This window comes from Camelina sativa, chromosome 3 (assembly GCF_030686135.1).
Source record: "Camelina sativa cultivar CO46 ecotype springtype chromosome 3, ASM3068613v1".
NCBI lineage: Eukaryota > Viridiplantae > Streptophyta > Magnoliopsida > Brassicales > Brassicaceae > Camelina > Camelina sativa.
Window position 1 is genome coordinate 29,234,724 of NC_141882.1, and position 19,572 is coordinate 29,254,295.

A 19,572-nucleotide genomic window follows, 5' to 3' on the forward strand; every position below is an offset into this window, starting at 1 on the left:
TGATATGCTCATTACTGGGACCAACACCGCCTATGTCACAATCTTTATTCATACTTTGGCAGCTCGCTTCTCTCTCAAAGACCTTGGCGAAATGAGCTACTGCCTAGGCCTTGAAGCTACAAGAACTTCGAAGGGTCTTCATCTCATGCAAAAGAGGTACATTATTGATTTACTGGCTAAAACTAATATGTTGAACTCACAACCTGTCTCCAATCCAATGTCCCCGACACCGGCTCTCACACTCAACTCGGGAACACCACATCACAACCCCACCGAATACCGGACTGTTCTTGGTAGCCTCCAGTACCTCTCCTTCACGCGTCCCGACATAGCTTATGCTGTCAATCGGCTATCTCAGTTTATGCATGCTCCCACTGATCTCCATTGGCAAGCTGCTAAACGCATCCTTCGATACTTAGCGGAAACATCTTCTCATGGCATCTTTATTCGTGCTGACACTCCTCTCACACTTCATGCATACTCGGATGTCGATTGGTCTCGGAACCTTGACAACTGTGTCTCCACCAATGCATATATCTTATATCTTGGAGGCAACCCAATCTCATGGTCATCGAAGAAACAACGGAGTGTCTCGCTATCGTCAACGGAAGCAGAGTATCGAGTCGTCGCCAACACTGCGTCTGAGGTAAGTTGGGTCTGCTCTCTTCTTACCAAACTTGGCATCTCTCTCCCTGCACCACCGGTGATATACTGTGACAACGTCAGTGCTACATATCTCTCGGCCAACCCTGTCTTTCACTCTCGCATGAAACACGTTGCCATTGACTTTCATTTTGTCTGCGAGTATGTTCAGTCCGATGCTCTCCGTGTAACTCATGTCTCCACACACGATCAACTTGCTGATGCATTGACCAAGCTTCTCCCTCGTCCTCAATTTGTAAATTGCTTATCCAAGATTGGAGTAACTGAAACTCCTCCATCTTGAGGGGACGTGTAAGGATTATATAAGTTTAGGACTTATGTGTAATTATAGATTAATCTAATTACTCTTGTAATCACTATATATATTGTAAACATACCATCTAATAAAGACAAGGCATTATATTCTATAGTTATGTCTCTCTTCCACCTCTTCCACTAGGATTTTTTGATTCAACTACCGAATACTTGACATGGTATGTATGCCCACTCACAGACTTACATATGTTCAGTGTCTTAATCAGCAAAATATGAGTGATTACGTTGAAAATACATTACTTTCCTAACGTAACTAATCACTATTATTTTTTTGGCAGGGTACTGCCGTACTGATAATGGTGACATTGACAATCATACCTCAATACCACAATGTTTGTTAGATGTTGTAGGTCACACTTATAAATTCCAAGTAACTCTTACGCCTTATAAACTTCACTGTTACCCGCCAAACTATCACAATTACACCCATTTTTGAGGAAATTACTGGTCTTGACGGAACTCTCCAAGAAGAAACCATCTCCGATGATGAAAATGATAATGCCAAGGTTGGCAGCAAGTACAAAGAAAAACGTATCAGTCGTGCATAACTTGGATTCACAGCAACGTCCTAATCAAATTAGCACTGCTTTCTAAAATTCTTTTCATGCAAACTTTAATAGTTTTTTTTAATCTTTGACTGGTTATGGGATTTCAATATAATATGTAATCTCCACAGTAGTGTTATCCATTTGATCATCTCTTCCGTTGAATGATGATTTTGTGGTGAAATTTTGTGTTTGGGTCTGTGTTTTATTCGGGATAGTGTCGTTTTTTTAAGGATTATGTCAGTTTTATGTTTTAGTACTTTGGATTTGTCTCAAAGATGAATGAACCTGAAAGCCACGTTCGCAAGGCCTAAATTGCTGGTCAGTCAATGAGTCAAGCCTCTTCTCCGAAGCTCTGCACAAATGATACGTTTGGTTCAAGACTCCCTTTGGAATTTCTCAGCAGCTTCTAAATATCCTTCAGTCACAAGAATAAAAATCATAACAAGAGTGTTCATGTCTTCTTTCCTAAGCTTTACAGAACTTAGTTATCATCTTCTTGGAAGTTGTCTTTGACTATCCCCGAATAAATTAGGACCAATGTATCTAATATGCCTTACAAAAAGGGAAAAAAAAAGTGGAACACACACAAGTATGCCAAAACATGCACATATTTTGGTAGTTTAGTAATTATTTTTTTATTTTTTTTTGGCAAAACATTTTTATAATTGCTTTACTAATATATAGGCTAATAGCAAAATATTAATACTAAACAAGGAAGAGAAAATGGCAAATCATATTTGTAAAATGAATGAAAATCACAATGAAATCAATAAATCACAATTTAATAAATTTTATCTACTAACCTTTTTAATTATTATAAAATTAAAAATTACATAAATAATACTAAAAATAGAAATAAAACATTTATACTACCTTTTATTATTATTATTTATCAATGTCTAGCTATTTTAAAAATTAATAAGCGTAAACAAAGAAAGTATATGAAGAATATGAAAATGATGAATGTAAAGAGAAATACGAATATATAGGTATTGACGGCCAATTAAATAAATAAAAAAATAATATTGATTCATGATTCTTTTGATCATATTTGATTCCTTAACAAAATTGGTTTTATAGTTTTTAAAATTGTGTATTTGAACTGATTTTTTTACCTTAATAGTAATTTTCTTTTTATAAGATCATATTTCATAACTATTATCAATTGTATATTTTTTTAACCCAAATATATCAAATAAACCCACGCATAGTGGGTTCACAACAAAGTTTATATATATAGTGTATCAAATATAGTCACATTATATAACGAAAATAAATTTATTGAAAATATAGCAAATATAATATTAATGTTTGTATGCTAAATTATAATATCAAAGAAACCAGTGGCGGATCCAGGGAGAAAAGTAATATGGAGCTCAAAATTATATTTATCTAGAAGTTTTTTTCGCAATGAAAAAACATAGAAATGTATGTTTTTAATGCATCTTCTTAGATTCAAACCCTTGAACTTTCAGTTATTATGGGGCACTCTTCCCAAATGGGCTAAAAACTAATAATGTTAGCCAATTATTTAAGCAATTTTTATAAGAGTGTATGGGGCACGTGCCCCACCTATTATACATGTAGATCCGCCACTGAAAGAAACAATAATGAAAGCTAAAAAATACTTTATAATGTACATTATTATCATTTTTTATAACAAAAAGATTAGTTCATATGAGCTAATTAGCTGGAAGAAAGTTTACAAACAGAACATAATGCAGAGAGGTACACGCTTGACGTGCAACGAATCCGTATTTTCATTTGCATTTCGAGAAACTAGAGATAAATAGAAATAAGAAAACTCTCCTTGTCAATCTTGATGTCGTTTAGGTATATCGAGAAGGCCAACCAGTCGAGAGAAGAAGCCACCATCTTCATCAAATCTGAACTATCTGTAGAGAAAGCCACATCCCTAAAATCATTATCAATCATGCACCGCATAACCCAAATGAAAGCTTCTACTTCTGCATGTAATGGAGAAGACTACGCCAGAAATTGGAGGCTCCCTTAGTTGGTGAAGATCCTTGAAAGTAAGTGCAATACTATCCTGCACCTGCAAAAGGATCAGACGCTTTCCAAGTACATCTACAAAACACGATAACCTGAATAAACCGTTCTCCGAAACCGAAGAGATGAAACAAAAGGGGGTGATGGAATATCCTCATCCTCAGCCTCCACCTGAGCCTGCTGCCAGGTCATCACCTCCCCTTCCGCTATCCGGACATCCTCATTGGGGCGTTCATACAGATTCTTAAAAACTCGAGCATTCCTTGCTTTCCAAATATACCACATGAGCCAAGGAAAAGCCTCTAGTTGGGAATCCAGATTTTTAGGGGTCAGGAAGTGATCCACATTGGCATACATAGACTATGTCGGGAAGGAGTTCAGCCCCATCGGCAACTGTCCGGTCAGGGGACACACAAAATAGAGGCTTTTGAAAACCTTGGCAAACAGTGCCGCCATAATTGGCTAACAATGAATCTGGAACCTTGGCAAACAACTCCAATACTTTTGAAAGCCTTGGCAAACAATGAGTCTGGAACCTCAATCAGCCAACAAAGCCGAATTAAAACCATTGACATTCCTAAAACCCAAGCCGCCCCTCTGCTTACTACAGTGGAGCTTCTCCCAAGCTAACCAGTGCATACTTCCTGAATGACCATTAGTAGTCCACCAAAATTTTGCCACTGCACTAGTAAGTTTGGATGTGATTGTTTTTGGTAAATGAAAACAAGACATCACAAAAGTCGGTATAGCAATCACAACTGACTTAATCATCACCTCCTTACCCTTTTTGAAAGCAATTTTGCCGTCCATCCATTTGTACGACTCTATAGCCTATCTCTAACGAAAGAGAAAACCTTAGTTTTGGACCCACCCAAACTCTCAAGAAGACCTAAATATGATCCCATGCCGCCAAGATTGGAAATCCCAAGCACCCCCTGCATCTCCGTCTTTGCCACCTCATCAACCTTATGACCAGATTGAATTGAAGATTTTGCGAAATTAATTTGCTGGCCAGAGACAGCCTCATACTGCTTTAAAACGTGCAAAATAGCACCACATTGATCCTTATCTACCTTACAAAAAATAGATTATCATCCGCAAACAGCAAATGCGTAACTGGTGGACACTAGTTGGCCACCTTAATTCTTGTAATCCGCTTATCGGCCTCCGCCTTACGGATATTTGCAATCAAGTTCCTAAATCACCTTGCATGTTCTCAGAAACTATTGTGATGTCGCACCCTGATTTATCATATAAAGGTTATAAATTCAATGTTACTAGGTTTATATTCCTGTAATTTTGGACAAATTAGATAGTTTGAATTTTTCTAAAATTGAAAGCTAACTAATATTACATGTATTGGTTTTTCCTCCACCCAAAGAAGTAACACGGCGTTTAGGCGCAGTCGGACAAATCTGTCTTATCTAGATGCCAAATAATAAATTTGAATTTGAATTTTCAGTTAAGTTTCCATTTTGGTTATTTAAGAAAATTTAATTCACGACAAAATATGTATCTGTTAATGGATCCATACATTGGGAAGACAGAAATTTCGCAGAGGCTGAAGTGAGATGCAAACATAATATGATAATTACATTTCGAATACAAAATATATAATTAATTGATGTATATATTGTAAATTTTTATTGAAAGGAACAAAATAGCATATAAGAAATACAAGTTCAGAGGAGAATATTTATTAAGAAACATTCATCAAAAGAAAAATAGGCTGAAATTAATGATAATTAATTACGGTTAGTATTTGTAAATATGGAAAAATTTCAACATTTCACATAATACTAAAAGACTAAAAGTTGAAGTGCTTCCAAATCATATATATGTAATTTAAAAGAGACTTTTTTTTTTGGTTTATTGTTAAACTTTATACCAGATAAAAAATGTTTACATTTTACAATGCATCCCCAAATCTGTATGCCAGCGAGACCCAGATACTTTTAGCGAAGTCACATTCAAAAAATAGGTGGTTGTGAAAATCTAACCCGGAAGAGCAGAGAACACATGCTGCATGGACATACATTCCCCACCGTGTTAGCCTATCCCTCGTGGTTAGTTGTCCTTGGGCTGCCAAACAATGGATGAAAGAGAATCTTGGTACCGCCTCCTTGAACCAAACAGATTTAGCCCATGGAACAGTGAGAGAAGCATTCAAAATTTGCATCCAAGTTCCCTTGGAAGAGAATTTACCAAAGAAAGAGCATCAGGACTGCATCCATTGGAACCAGTCATAACCTCCTAAAGGAGATGGAGGGGCAACATGAGACAGAAAAATTTGCAGCAGTTCTGCTTGGTTAGACCTGACATTGGGAAAAAACCATTGGCCATCAAGTGTAGCCTCCCAAACTGTGACCTCTCGATGGATACGCAACTCTCTTGGTCCCAACTCGCCAAAGAGATCAACTAAAGGACCTAAGCTCGTCCACGAGTCAAACCAAAACAAAGCGTTTAACCCATCTCGCACATGACAACGAACCAATCTTTTGAAAGTAGACTTTCGCTTAATCATCTTTCTTATAGTCCAAAATAAATGAGGAGAACAGCCAGTAGTTCCTGTTGCCAAAGACATTGAAGTCTAACCACTTTACCCAAAGAGAACCAGTCCTTGTGAAAAGATGTCACACCTGCTTCAGCCTGAACACTACGGCAAACTCTTCAAGGGAGCAAATGCCTAGTTCATCCTCGATTTCCGTTTTACAGAGATCCTGCCATGCTACACATGCACCTCTTGTAGAAGAGGTTACGTTATGGCAAGATGAAAACTTGGCTCCAGAAGTTAACTTTCCTGTAAATAACAAAGACAACGATAACTTGAGTTGGCTTGTTACTTTGCAATCCAACAATTGAACTGGCTTGTTATCTTTTGAATGAATGGTTGTAGAGTGGCCAAAGATAATTTAGTTGGGCTTAGAGGTAGCCCCAAATATCTTTTGGGAAAGGACCCAAGCTTAACGCCAACCGAGTCAGAGATTACTACGGCTTATGCATGTTCAGACGCTCGAACGAATAGCTCTGACTTTGCAAGATTCATGTCTAACCCAATAAAAGAGTGAAATTGTTGTAAGATTTTGCAAATGCTACGCAGAGAGTGATTAGACCCATCAGAGAAAACGAGGAGGTCATCGGCGAAAGCTAGTTGATTCAGGCGAGAAGAGATACACAAAGGATGTCTAGAGAACTTACCTTGCTCTGTCCCTGAGTCCAACATTCTTGATAGCACCTCCATTACCATGATGAAGAGGTAGGGGATATACAATCCTCTTGCCTTAAACCTTTCTCCCCCTTGAAAATACCCGCGAGCGCACCATTGATTGCAACAGAGAAATGCGGCATGGATATACACTATTGAATCCATGCTCTAAAAAGTGGTGGAAAGTTTTGAGCTTCTAAGATCTTGAAGATTAAATTCCAAAAGACTGAATCAAAAGCTTTTCTAATGTCCACTTTAAGCAATGAGATCTTAGGACACGAAGCTTTCTCATAGCTGAGGATCAGTTCAGAAGCCAGCAAAATGTTCTCACCTAGGCTGCACCCACTTAAAAACGCTGCTTGGTTTGGAGATATGCAGTCTTGGAGAACCAATTTTAACTGATTAGTAAGAATTTATGAGACGATAATCAGTAATGGATGACGCTTTAGGAGTTTTTGGGATGAGAGTGATAATCGTTGTTTTCAGATCCTTAAGAAGAAGATCATCCCTGAAAAACTCTTTCACGGCAAGGGTGAGATCTGGACCAACAATTGACCAAGAAGACTTGTAAAACTCTGTTGGATAACCATATGGTCTTGGGGACTTATTTGCTGGCATAGAATACAAAACTTCATGTATCTCTACATCAGTAACCTCCCTCAATAGTCCCTTCGCCTGAGCTTCCAAACATTTGAAAGGGAGAAGGTCCCGCAAATAATCAATTGTGATAGGAGCTGACAGTATGTCCATAGAGCCAAGGATAGACATGAAATATTCCACCGCATGTCTATTCAACTCAGCAGAAGATGAGATCTTCGTGCCATCTAAATCGGTGAAGAAATGAATATGATTCTGCGCATTCCTTTGAATTAACATCTTATGCAAGAAAGCAGTGTTTTTATCCCCAAGATGCAACCATTGGATTCAAGCTTTCTGCATAAAATACTTCTACTATGCTAACATTAACTTATTCCATTCCTAAGAAGCAATTATTTCTTCCCTTGCAAGAGTGGCAGAAGGAGAACTCAGTAGACGCCTTTGAATGATAGCAACTTCTTCTGCTTTCTCATGGACTCTTTGAGTGATCACACTAAAGTGAGACTTATTCAGTCTAAGTAAACACGGTTTAGCAGCTTCAGAGCACTGGCAAGTTTAAACTGGCTAGAACCTACAACAGATAGAGATTCCCACTCTTTTTGAATCTTTGCAGAGAAGTTAGGGTGAACTTCAACATAACAAAAAAATTTAAACGGCTTTTTAATCACACGGCGGAAATTAGGAGTCAAGAATAAGCATGGGGCATGATCGGATTGGTCAAGCTCGAGGAACTCAGCATAAGCATCATGAAAAAGATTAGCTTAGTGTTCGTTGATGAAAGTGTGGTCAATACGAGTAGAGATAGGGTCTTCCTCTCTATGATTACACCAATTAAATGGGAGACCTTTAGCTGGTGCTTCAAATTTGACTCTTGAAGGGAAATCTTAAAGTTATTTACCCCTGAAGATCAACATCAGCGTTCGAAAAACTGGAGTGGTGTTCACTTTGTAGGATTTGGTTGAAATTACCAAGAAATTCCCAAGACTTTGAGATTAAGGAGTTGAGGAGTGAAGATAGGCTAGTTCGTTCCAAACTGGAACCCTCTCCTCCACCAAATTGAACCCATACACAAAGGACATTGTGAGGTTGGTGTTCTCTGCCAGAAGAAAGAAGCTCATAAACTCTAGGATACCATACCACCATTATTCTTGTCGTATGGTGACTATCAAAATTATCAAAGAACTACCAACAACGAGTAATGGCTGATATGTTTATATTTTACACTCTTTCAGCTTGCATTTTTTATTCATTTCGCTCTCTTATCACATTGTTTTACATCATTGATAGTTTCTTTTGCATAGAATGCATACTTAGGTAATTTTGCATTAGTCCTGCATTGCATTGTGCATTTTGGAGTATTTCAGGTGCTTAGAAAATGATCAGACTGTTATAACCGAATCGAGCCAGAGATGTGCATTTAACTTGAGGACCAACACAAGAATGAAGGCATGCGACTCGAGCACCACCTCAGGAATGAAGGCGTGCGACTCGAGCGCCACGACTCCGAATCGAGCACCACCTCAGGAAGGAAGGCGTCAGACTCAAGCGTCAGGATCTCCACCTCGTCTCAATCCAACCTCGCCATCCCGCTTGATCCGACATGTTTTGGGAAGAGAACCACTATCCCACTCGACCACACCAGCAGGAGAGACACCATGTGTCTTGACCGCCATGCGACTAGGCCACACTCCTAGGAAGATGCACCAGCATGCCACTTGACCACAAGCTGAAGGGACGCGCTCCGACTCGACCACGAGTAATGGACGAGGATACATGAGTTGAGCACCAGAGAAGCATAACACCTCTGACTCGACCGCACACATCATGAAGAGAGACGCTCCGACTCATCCAACCGGATTCTTGAACCACCTCTCTATATTGTCGTTTTGTGTTTTAGGGTTTTCTACTTTTTCTATAAATACTCTCTTTGGCTTTACCCAAAGGACATTGCGTTTATCCTAGGGTTTTATCTATAGCCACATAAAAACGTTCTGACTTTGTAATCAAAATTTCTCTAGATCTATTTTGTTTTTGCACTTGTTTCTTTGATCAATATTGCTCTATCCTAGGGCTTTAATGTTTTCAGGGTTTGTATACTTAAGTATCATGTTTTCTGGGTTTGAGTAGTGTTAGTGTTTTTGAAGATGGGATAGATTAGGTGGAGAATCTTAGTAAGCTTGGATTTGTATGTTTCCCGTTTGGATTAGGATTCTTAATGCTAATTGGTTACCGATCATCTGGCATTAGAATTTAGGCATTTCCACACCCACAAGGTGTTTGATGAAATGTCTTACCAACTAGTATCAATGATTTTCCTTCCTAGCCTAAAAGATTAGATGTCTAGGGTGTTTATTGACATAAATGAACTTGTTTGTAATGTTGCTGGTCATGGTCGAGGACGCGGACGTGGTCGTGGACGCGGACGTGGTCGTGGTAGGGGCAGAGCCCCAGTGGTTAATGATGCTGTGGAGCAGAGTATGGCAGCTGAGGGTGTTGGCGAGTCGCAGGGCTTTCAGGAGGGGTCCATGAGTGTGGTCGGGGGGGGGGGGGGGGGTACTGACAGGACCGTAGGCGCTGATGGAGTCGGTGTAGGCGGTGTCGGTGTTGGGTTGGCTGGTGATTCTAGGGTTCCGGGTGCGGGAGTCCCAGCAGGTGGATCCCCTATAGGAGGCGTTGATCTTGCGGGCTTGTTGAAACAGTTGTTGCAGCGGTTACCGGGAGTGGTACCCTCAGCTAACCATCTGTATCACCAAGAACAGAAGGCTAAGCAAACAAAACGACCCTAACTACACAAAGAACACAACTCACCGTGGAATCACAAAGTATTCTCGAAGAGGATGTTCTAGGACCCCATGTCACACACAAGCATTCAATCTAACATCCACAACGCAAAGCACATAGCGAACCCGTACCTAGAACCGTATAGGCTTTGATACCATACTGAAACAATCCGACCCATTTTTTTTAACCTAATATCTAGTGATCCCATACTCACTAGCAACCTACCCCCAATCATCAGCAACCGCAGATAACATATAATTCAACTCCAATAATCAATAACCATTAAAGAAATAACATAATATCCATCCAACAACAATCTAGAACATAAAACAAATCATAAACCAGCAATCCTAGCATCCGTTCTAGACCACTAAGTTCCACTCTAGCATCCTAAAAAAGACACAAAGCAACCCACCGAGCCTATAGAACATCCTCCTCTTCATAGCCTTGATCCCACGATCACACTTTGCCTTTACCTACCCCACAACACAAAAGAGAGGCGTAAGTATTACCAGAAATACTTAGTGAGGCAATCCTTCTATATGCTGGGCTATACACACGAGCAATAAGAACTCTCATGGCACAAACAACAACAATAGAACAAACCAGGAAAACATGCACAAAGCAACATGACATAAACCGGTCCCTGCAGAAGGGTGTCGACCGACACTGGTCATCTGGTGTCGACTGACACTGGTCATCTGGTGTCGACCGACACTTGCTCGACACTCCCGAATCCCTAACGATGTCGACCGACACCTCCACAAGGTGTCGACCGACGCTCGCCAAGTCCCTGAGTCGTCCTCGCGTTTGTGTCGACCGACACCATATTGGTGTTGACCGACACCGATGCCGAGCAGCGATTTCCTTCAAGCAGAACCTCCGAGTCTCGCCTCCAAGCTTCTCCTTTTCGTCCCACACGATCCCAGGAACGAATCCAAACCTCAAAAACCACGAAAAACCCACAAACAACCAAAAGAAACTACCACACAACAAACAAAGTCCATAAACAGAGATCTTAGCTTAGATAAGCCATGGTCATGCACTCAACTTAGCCAAACAACGAGATCTATGCCCCAACGACGAAGCTAGCACCACAACAACCTTCCCACCATGTCCTTAGCCTTGAATCCACACCTTCCATGAAGAAATCTCATTCACAGGAAAAAAACATCTCGCAGAAGCCTCAAGAACAGTCTCTTGAAATTCTCCTTTCTTCTTTTCTCTTTAAAAGTGTAAAAACGACTCCAAAAGACGGAGTAAGTCGAGTTCTCCCTTATAAACTCAATTCTAAGGCTTCCCTAAACCTATCACGCGAACCGGAGAACTAAAATCATACCGATTTGACCAACCGTGCATGGTGTCGACCGACACCACAAGCAATGTCGATCGACACCCCTACAAAAAATTCAATTTTTGGTTCACGGATGTTACACGGGCAAATCCATTTTATCTATGAAAAATCATTAATTTTGATTAGAAACTTCAAATTAAATTAAAATTTTATTTTGCCTATAAGGAAATCAAGTTCATTGCATGGGGAAACTTGTATGTTAATGGATCCATACATTAAGATGCCTCAAATTTTGGAAAGCCTGAAGTGAGCTGCATATATAATAGACATATATATAGTGAGAATAAAGTACATTTCTTTTACTAAAAAATAATAATAATGTAATAAAAAAATTAATGAAACAAACTTTATATCATTTTTGTCATACCACAAACATTTAAATGCATAAAAAGTTTTCCAAAAATAAAATATCTGTTAAAATTAGGTTTTGCAAATCATGTCAAAATTCTACTTTTGACTAAAGAAGGACCTTAAACCAGTTCCATTAGATATATTAAGGAGGGTGGCTTAATATATAATTTTAAATATATATATTAATATTGTAAGATAATTTTTTGGGAGAATGTGAGACACTATATCTAAATTTTTTTTATTGAGCATGTTATTGTTTTTAAGACACTATATCTATAAGAGAATATATTACTATTTTATAATTAAATTTATGTTAAGATATCCAAGACAAATTATGCAATAGAGATGGTCTTAAGGACCCAAAAAAAGAGTTAAAAGCTCAAGTACTTTTAAATCATGTTTATAAATAAAACGATATATATAGTATGCAAGAGTGTTACCAGTAGCCTGTGAATCCGACGTCGTGTAGCCAGACAATAGTGACTCTGAGGGCCGAGTAGAGTAAGTTTGTCCAAATTTTTTTGTCTGTACGCAAATTCACTCATGAGTTCTACTCATAGACCATATGAGAATAAATTGTCAAATAATTTGATAACTATGGAAGAAAAAAAAAACGAACCAGAAGCCAATGTTTCCTTTCTTTTTGAACCAAAACCAGAGAAACCAATGTTTTTTTTTTTTTTTTGAACCAGAACCAGAGAAGCCAATGTTTTGATGAGAAGAGGTTTCACTAGAGATGAAAGATATAAGAGAAGGCAAGGGAAGAACATTGTGTATTTATAAAAGAAATGAGTGTTTTTTTTTTTTTTTTTAAATCAAGAAAGGAGCCTTATGAAAGAAAAATATTAATATTAAAAGTTGACAAAATCAAACCTTTGTAAAAAGTTGACAAAATCACACCTTTTAGAAAAGTTGGATGGATGGCAAATATCCTATACTAAATCGGGTGGAACACAATTTATATCATAACAAAGTTTCACACTCAGAGGCATAATCTATTTAAAGTAGTTAACAATATTTTGTTTACTTAGTATTTGTTTGATGTTGACCAAAAAAAAGTATTTGTTTGATTGGTCTACAATATAAATTAAAGAGTCAAAAACCAAAACAACATATTTGGGTGGAACACAATCCAATAATCTATAAAACATCATATGAATAAAAGAAAGGAAAACCATTTTTAGGTAAATTGACATCTCATCAAAGTTGCATGTCTAGGTAATTATATAACTTAGATCTTATATAGTAATTAGTTTTGTTTAAATGTAGTTTATATAATATAATATTCATATATGTATTAATTATTATGAACAAAAAATGAGAAATTTAAAAATGAATGTAGTATATTGTATGATAGTTTTGTTCTCCAATTCCTTTCTCTTCGCAGTGGTGAGCATTATTGACCTTAGAGTTGGAAATTATTTGTGAGCCATAAGCGAACATCATTGATTACTTGGAAAGATATTGGATAATGATCCCTACACAAGGCATAACCCCAAAATTAGATTCAGAAGTAGTAAAATTAAATCAAATAAAAAAGTGAAGTTAATTTCATGTTTAGAGACCCGTCGTTTGGTAGAAATGTAACTGGAAATCCAGCCGTGCTAAGAGTCTGAGCACATGTGAATCCAAATTGGAAGGGAACTACACTATCAGCTGTGAAACACACAGAGAAAACAAAAAAAAAAGGATAATTAAAAAGAATCAGCATCCTCTTGGAATTGATATCTAAATTGTAATGTAGATCTGTAGATGACAATATGCACATACAATTTCCGTGTGTAAGTAAGATTGGTAACGATGGAGCAAGACTTGGGGACCCATAATTATATGTCATGTTTTGAAGTAAGTTTCTGCAAGATTGATTTAGGTTAGGCACTAGTGAGATTCACCAACTGGGAAATGGATATCTTTTATTCTCTTCTCTTCTCTTCTTCTTTCCCCGTCTGTAATCTTCTGTTTCTGTTTCTTTCTCTAGCTAAGGCTAGCCTTCCCTCTCTTTCTGTATCTTACTACTAGAATGGTTATGTAGGCTCCTTTGTAATCGATTTATAATTCAAGAAAATCCTTTAACAAAAAAAAAAGATTGATTTAGGTTTATACCACGTCTAAAATTTTTGTAACTTAAGTTTTCTTACAAATACTGACGTTACGGTTTAAAACGAGCCTACCTCCAAGCGGGAAGCCAGCCATTGATTCCAACCATAAATCGTAGGGGTATATTTGGCATTCCTGTGATATAAGAAGACACATAGTAGAGACCTACCGCTGCACCCAAGCCGAAACCTCCTAGTCCTATCATGACTATCAAAACCAATTGGATTAATAGATTTGATATAAAAATTTGATGCATACTATAAAACTAAGCATGCTATGTTTTGAATGTTGATGATTATGGGTTACCATCGTTTGGTTCATATTGTAGAAGGCTAATAACAAATGAAGAAACAAAATTTAAAGAATCTGTATCTTCTTCCATGTTCTCAGAAATTTCGCTGACATCGGCCCCTAAAATTTTATATACAATGCATGCTATTAGTTTTTAATTTAAATTTTAGAAGACATTAATTAATACTAGTGTCTTTCTGAAGTTTGAAGCCAACTAGTATATCTTACAAGCAGTAGTTTCTGTTCCACCGAATAAAGTAATGGGACGTATTGGAGCAGTCGGACAAATCCATTTTACCTATGCATAAAAATCATAAATTCTAATTAGAAATTTCAATTGAGTTTCTGTTTGACAAAAAGTAGAAAACATTTATATGGCAAAATTTAACATCTGCATGGACGTACATTTGGAAGATTCATTCGACGTGCAAAATTACCTCAGCTGCATGCAGAAAGAATAGACATATATAGAGTGATCAGAGATACACTTCAAGTACAGAGAAAACACGATTTTACGTATATATAACTTTAGTGAAGTGAGAACATAAGAAATGAAATTTATGTGAAATGGTACAACAAAGAAAAGTTATTAATTATTCTTGTTAAGTCACCAATATTTTAATACTAAAAAGGAAATAAAGTTATATACAAATAACACTTCAAATCAAATCATAATATTTGTAGAACATGTCAAAGTCAACTTTTAAAAATACTTTTCAGTTGAAAATTGTCCAAAAATGTTTATAAATTACTCTATTAGTAGAAGATGTCACTTGTTTTAAACTTTTGTTATAACGAAATAGGTTACTTAGATACTTGAAAAAAAAGAATCATATTTATATATAAATAAAATAAAAAGTAAAGTATGTGATTGTGTACTCGTTGCAATTCTCCCCGATGTCGTGAAGCCAGAGTATAGTGGCCTTGTGAACTTCTGTTGGCCATACAATTTCACAGTCTCCATAATCAGTACTATCTATACATATTGTAAAAGTTTAATATATCAATTCTAATCAGAGAAGTAACTACAGAAAAATAAATTTGAACAATTAATGAAGAAGGAAAAACATACGAAAAGCCATGTTTTTGATAAAATAATCACTTTCTTCAAAGAACTTTTAGCTAGAGATGGAGATTTTAAGAGGAAGGTATTGTGTATTTATAATCAAAGGAGTGTTAAGATATAAAATCTTATCATTAAAAGTTGGGTGCATGAAAAAATATTGTTTAACAAAAAAAAATCATCTTATTATGATAGCAGATTCTCTTTTGACACTCTATTCTTGCAACATGTGTTATTTTCTCTTGTGTATTTATTTCAATTAACTTTTTATGACATACATTATCTTATTTATATTTAAGACAAAATATAATTTGATATTATCAATTATAAGATGTTTAATCTATTTTTAATTTGTGTAATATATTGTCCTAAAATAATGATTTTTCTTTTTCTCTAAGAAGTTGTCATTTGGCAATCTCTTCTTGCAACATGTGTCATTTTCTCTTTAATATTTTTAGTCTATTTTTTTCAATTAACTTTATATGATATACATTATTTTATTTATATTTATATTTAAGACAAAATATAGTTTGATATTATACATTATAAGTTGTTCAACTTATTCTTTAATTTGTTTTGCTTGTAATTCCTAATAGATATTATTAGCTACATTAACAATTAATATTTGAAAAATTATAAATGTAAGTATTTATGAACCTTCTCACATATTTTATTAAATTTCATATTCTATCACATATTTTGTAACTCTCATATTAATTTGATTAGGTTTAAATTTCTATCATATATTTATAGTTATATTGACTAAAATAATAAATGTATTTTTGGGGAATCTTCTCACATATTTTACTAAATTTCAAATTATATCACATATATTGTAACTCTCATATTATGATCATATACATCTTTAAGCTACTAAATTTCATTTACTTATGTTATATGTTGACACTTTTGTAACTTCAATAGTATTATTAATATTGTAATAAATAACTAATAACAATTAGAAACATAATAAATATTAAAATATGTTAATATGTGTTTATTACATTTTGTAACTCTCATATAGCTTATATGACTCCTTATAAATATAAATTGATATAAGGATTAGTGAATTAACTACCTAATTAAATAATGAATTTATAATAGGCTTCTAACTCCAATTTTCCTCATAACAAAAAGACACACATCTCAATAACCCTCATATCTCAAACCTCACATATATTTGTAAATTCTATAATTTTTTTTATTTAACCAACATTATCTTAGTGTATTTCTTTATTTTTGTATAATAAAGTAAAGTTTTCTTAATCTTATAGTTAAAAAACTGACAATAGCCACTCATTCCTCTCAAAATTATATACGCAAAAAATATCTTGACATTTTAGCAATTTCCTTTTTGAAATATCTTGACATTTTAATAATGTCTTTTTTGATATATCTTGACATTTTAGTAAAGTTTTCGACCTGACCCGTTTTTTTTAAATAAATAATAAGTTCTAATAATAATATAAATAAATACTCTACAGCTAGTAAGGTTCTCGACCCGACCCGTTTTTTGTTGGTTGATTATTGATTGTTGGTTGATGGTTAGAGACAATCAATAATCAACCAACAAAAAACCAGGACTCTGCATCGACAAACACCAACCATGCATCGACCGACACCAACCATGCATCGACCGACACTAACTGGGGTTGCATCGACCAACACAAGCTTGCATCGACCGACAGAAGGTTCACTTGCATTGACCGACACTCACACTGCATCGACCGATGCATGCTCGACATTACGCGAAAACCCTAATTGCATCGACCAACGCCTCCACATGGCATCGACCGATGCTCCTAGGTCAATCTGTGGCGTCCTCGCATTGCATCGATCGACAAACAAAGTGCATCGCACATGCCGAACATCGTTTCCCCCGAAGCTTCTCACAAAGTCCAAAATATCATTCTAACATGCCACACAACACATAAACAAGCAGATCAAAGAAATCTCCAGCTTAGATAAGCCATGGTCATGCAATTACCTTTTCCACGTAAGATTCTGAGCCACAAACAAGCAAGAACACGCTCCTAGGAAGCTCCTGCAACAATCTAAGCTACATATCTCTACAGAAACGTCTCCAAATCACCAAGAATCCTCAAGAACACTCAAAAACACATTTCTCTCCTTCTTTTCTCTCAAAAGCGGCTCAACATGACTAATGAGACAAAAACTCGACTTAAGGGTTTTTCCCTAACCCTAAACACAACGTTTTACTTAAGTCAAAACGCACAAACGAGACCTTGCATCGACCAATGCACCTCTAAACCAGGATTCCGGTTTGCAGATGTTACAATTCTCCCCCACCAACATAGATTCTTCCTCGAATCTCGAACAACCATCAGTCAAGGACTCCTGTGCAACCGTCTCTACAGCCCCCACTCCTCCGACCGATCTACGAAAGGTCACCTCTAGGCGATAAACTCTCGTTCCATGCATTATTTTGTCTCGACTTTTGGACTTTCTTTTACTCATAGGCCTAAACCTTGTGTTTTTATTGGCTCATCATCAGGCTGAAGTCTGCATGCCATAACATTGGCTCCTCATTGGGCCTAAGCCCGCATGCCATAACACATAAGGAAGTCAAATACTCATCTCTCGAGTTGCCACCCTACAGCGCGCCCCCGGATCATCATCCAAAGTCGATATACCAACCATACTCTCAAGCCACAAAGCCTTAGAATATGACAGTACTAGGAGAACCGAAGTCCCCTAAGAGTCGTGAGCAAACAATTCTGAACACGTCTGAGCCCTATCCCCATCCAGGTTTCCTTCCTGTGACTCGTGTAGAACAAACACAATGCCCCACCAGCCACATATCCCCTCACTGGAATACCTCATGACCACGAAAGGATCATCTCAATGCCCCACAGGCCGCCACATGGTCAAAAAAATGTTCTAAACAGGACCACCACAAAGGCCAAACAAATGTCCTAAACAGGACCGCCACAAAGGCCAAACAAATGTCCTAAACAGGACGGCCACGAAGGCCAACAATCGTCCTAAACAGGACCGTCACAAAGACCGCTCGTCCCGTAGAACCGTCACGAAGACCACTCGTCCCGAAGGACCGTCACAAAGACCACTTGTCCCGAAGGACCGTCACGAAGATCACTTGTCTCGAAGGACCGTCACGAAGACCATACATCCCGAAGAACCGCCTAAATAGGCAACATTGGCTAAACAGCCCGCCACAAAGGCCACACAATTGGCTAAACAGCCCACCACAAAGGCCACACAATGTCTAAACAGCCCGCCACATAGGCCACACAATGGCTAAACAGCCCGCCACAAAGGCCACACACGTCTAATCACCCCGCCACAAAGGCCACACAATGGCTAAACAGCACGCCACAAAGGCTACACAATCCTCTCAAAGGCTCACAACCACTAAAAATAGACAAATTCTAACACACATAAAACTTTCCATTTTTAAAACTTTCCACTTTTAGAAACTTTCCTTCTTAACCACGGCTCCGGGAACTTCATATCCCGAACACTACCTCGTCTTGTTACTTAGTCGCACAACCAACCACCCCTAAGCGACCAAGTAAAAAAGAGAGATGGGTTGGAATACTCCATTCCCGCTCCAGCCACAAACTACAACTGGGACAAGGATAGACAAGTTCAAGTCGCGACCTGCTTCTCGAACCACTTCTTGAACCGTGCCTTTATCCTCACCTCTGGCTCCCAAGTCTGCTCCTCAACACAATCACAGTCCCAAAGGACTCTCATCAAAGGAATCTTCTACTTCCAAAGTTCCTTGATCCTCCTCTCGAGAATCCTCACTGGTCTCGCCTCCAATGTCATGTTAGGCTGAAGATCCTGAGTAATCTTAGCCAACAACTGATCATCGTCACGGAGACACTCACGGAGACACTTTCACAACATAGACACATAGAAAAATTTGTGGAACGCATGCATAACCTCAGGTAACTCCAGTCTATATGCAACCGGTCCTACCCACTCAATCACTCTAAACGGACCCATATACCTCGGACTCAACTTAGTCTCTGTCAATGACCTGTTCGGACCCCGCAACAAGGCCATCTTGAGGTACACTCTATCTCCCACCTGAAACTCAAGATCTCTCCACCTCCTATCGGCATAACTCCTCTGCCGATCCTGAGTTTCATTTATGTTCAAGTTGAGAACCCGAATCTTCTCTGAGGTCTCCTGAACAAAATCTGCCCGTACATGCTCCTCTCCCCCACCTGAGTCCAGCATAACGGTGTACGACACGACTTCCCATACAAAGCCTCATAAGGACTCATCCCAATACTCGCCTGGTAAC

General features: G+C 37.6%; 1 protein-coding gene and 1 pseudogene across 2 annotated transcripts in view; both read right to left on the bottom strand.

Annotated features, from left to right (window-relative positions):
* Window positions 1–19,572, bottom strand: part of LOC104778185 (uncharacterized) — a 62,375-nt gene that overhangs the window by 18,398 nt on the left and 24,405 nt on the right. The window lies entirely within an intron of this gene.
* On the bottom strand, window positions 13,122–15,426 carry LOC147947837 (uncharacterized; annotated as a pseudogene). The gene is made up of 9 exons (XR_015587498.1): window positions 15,285–15,426; window positions 15,092–15,188; window positions 14,618–14,654; window positions 14,441–14,510; window positions 14,228–14,332; window positions 13,996–14,128; window positions 13,595–13,891; window positions 13,390–13,480; window positions 13,122–13,302 (listed from the first exon to the last, which is right to left on the bottom strand). The product of XR_015587498.1 is annotated as an uncharacterized LOC147947837 (transcript).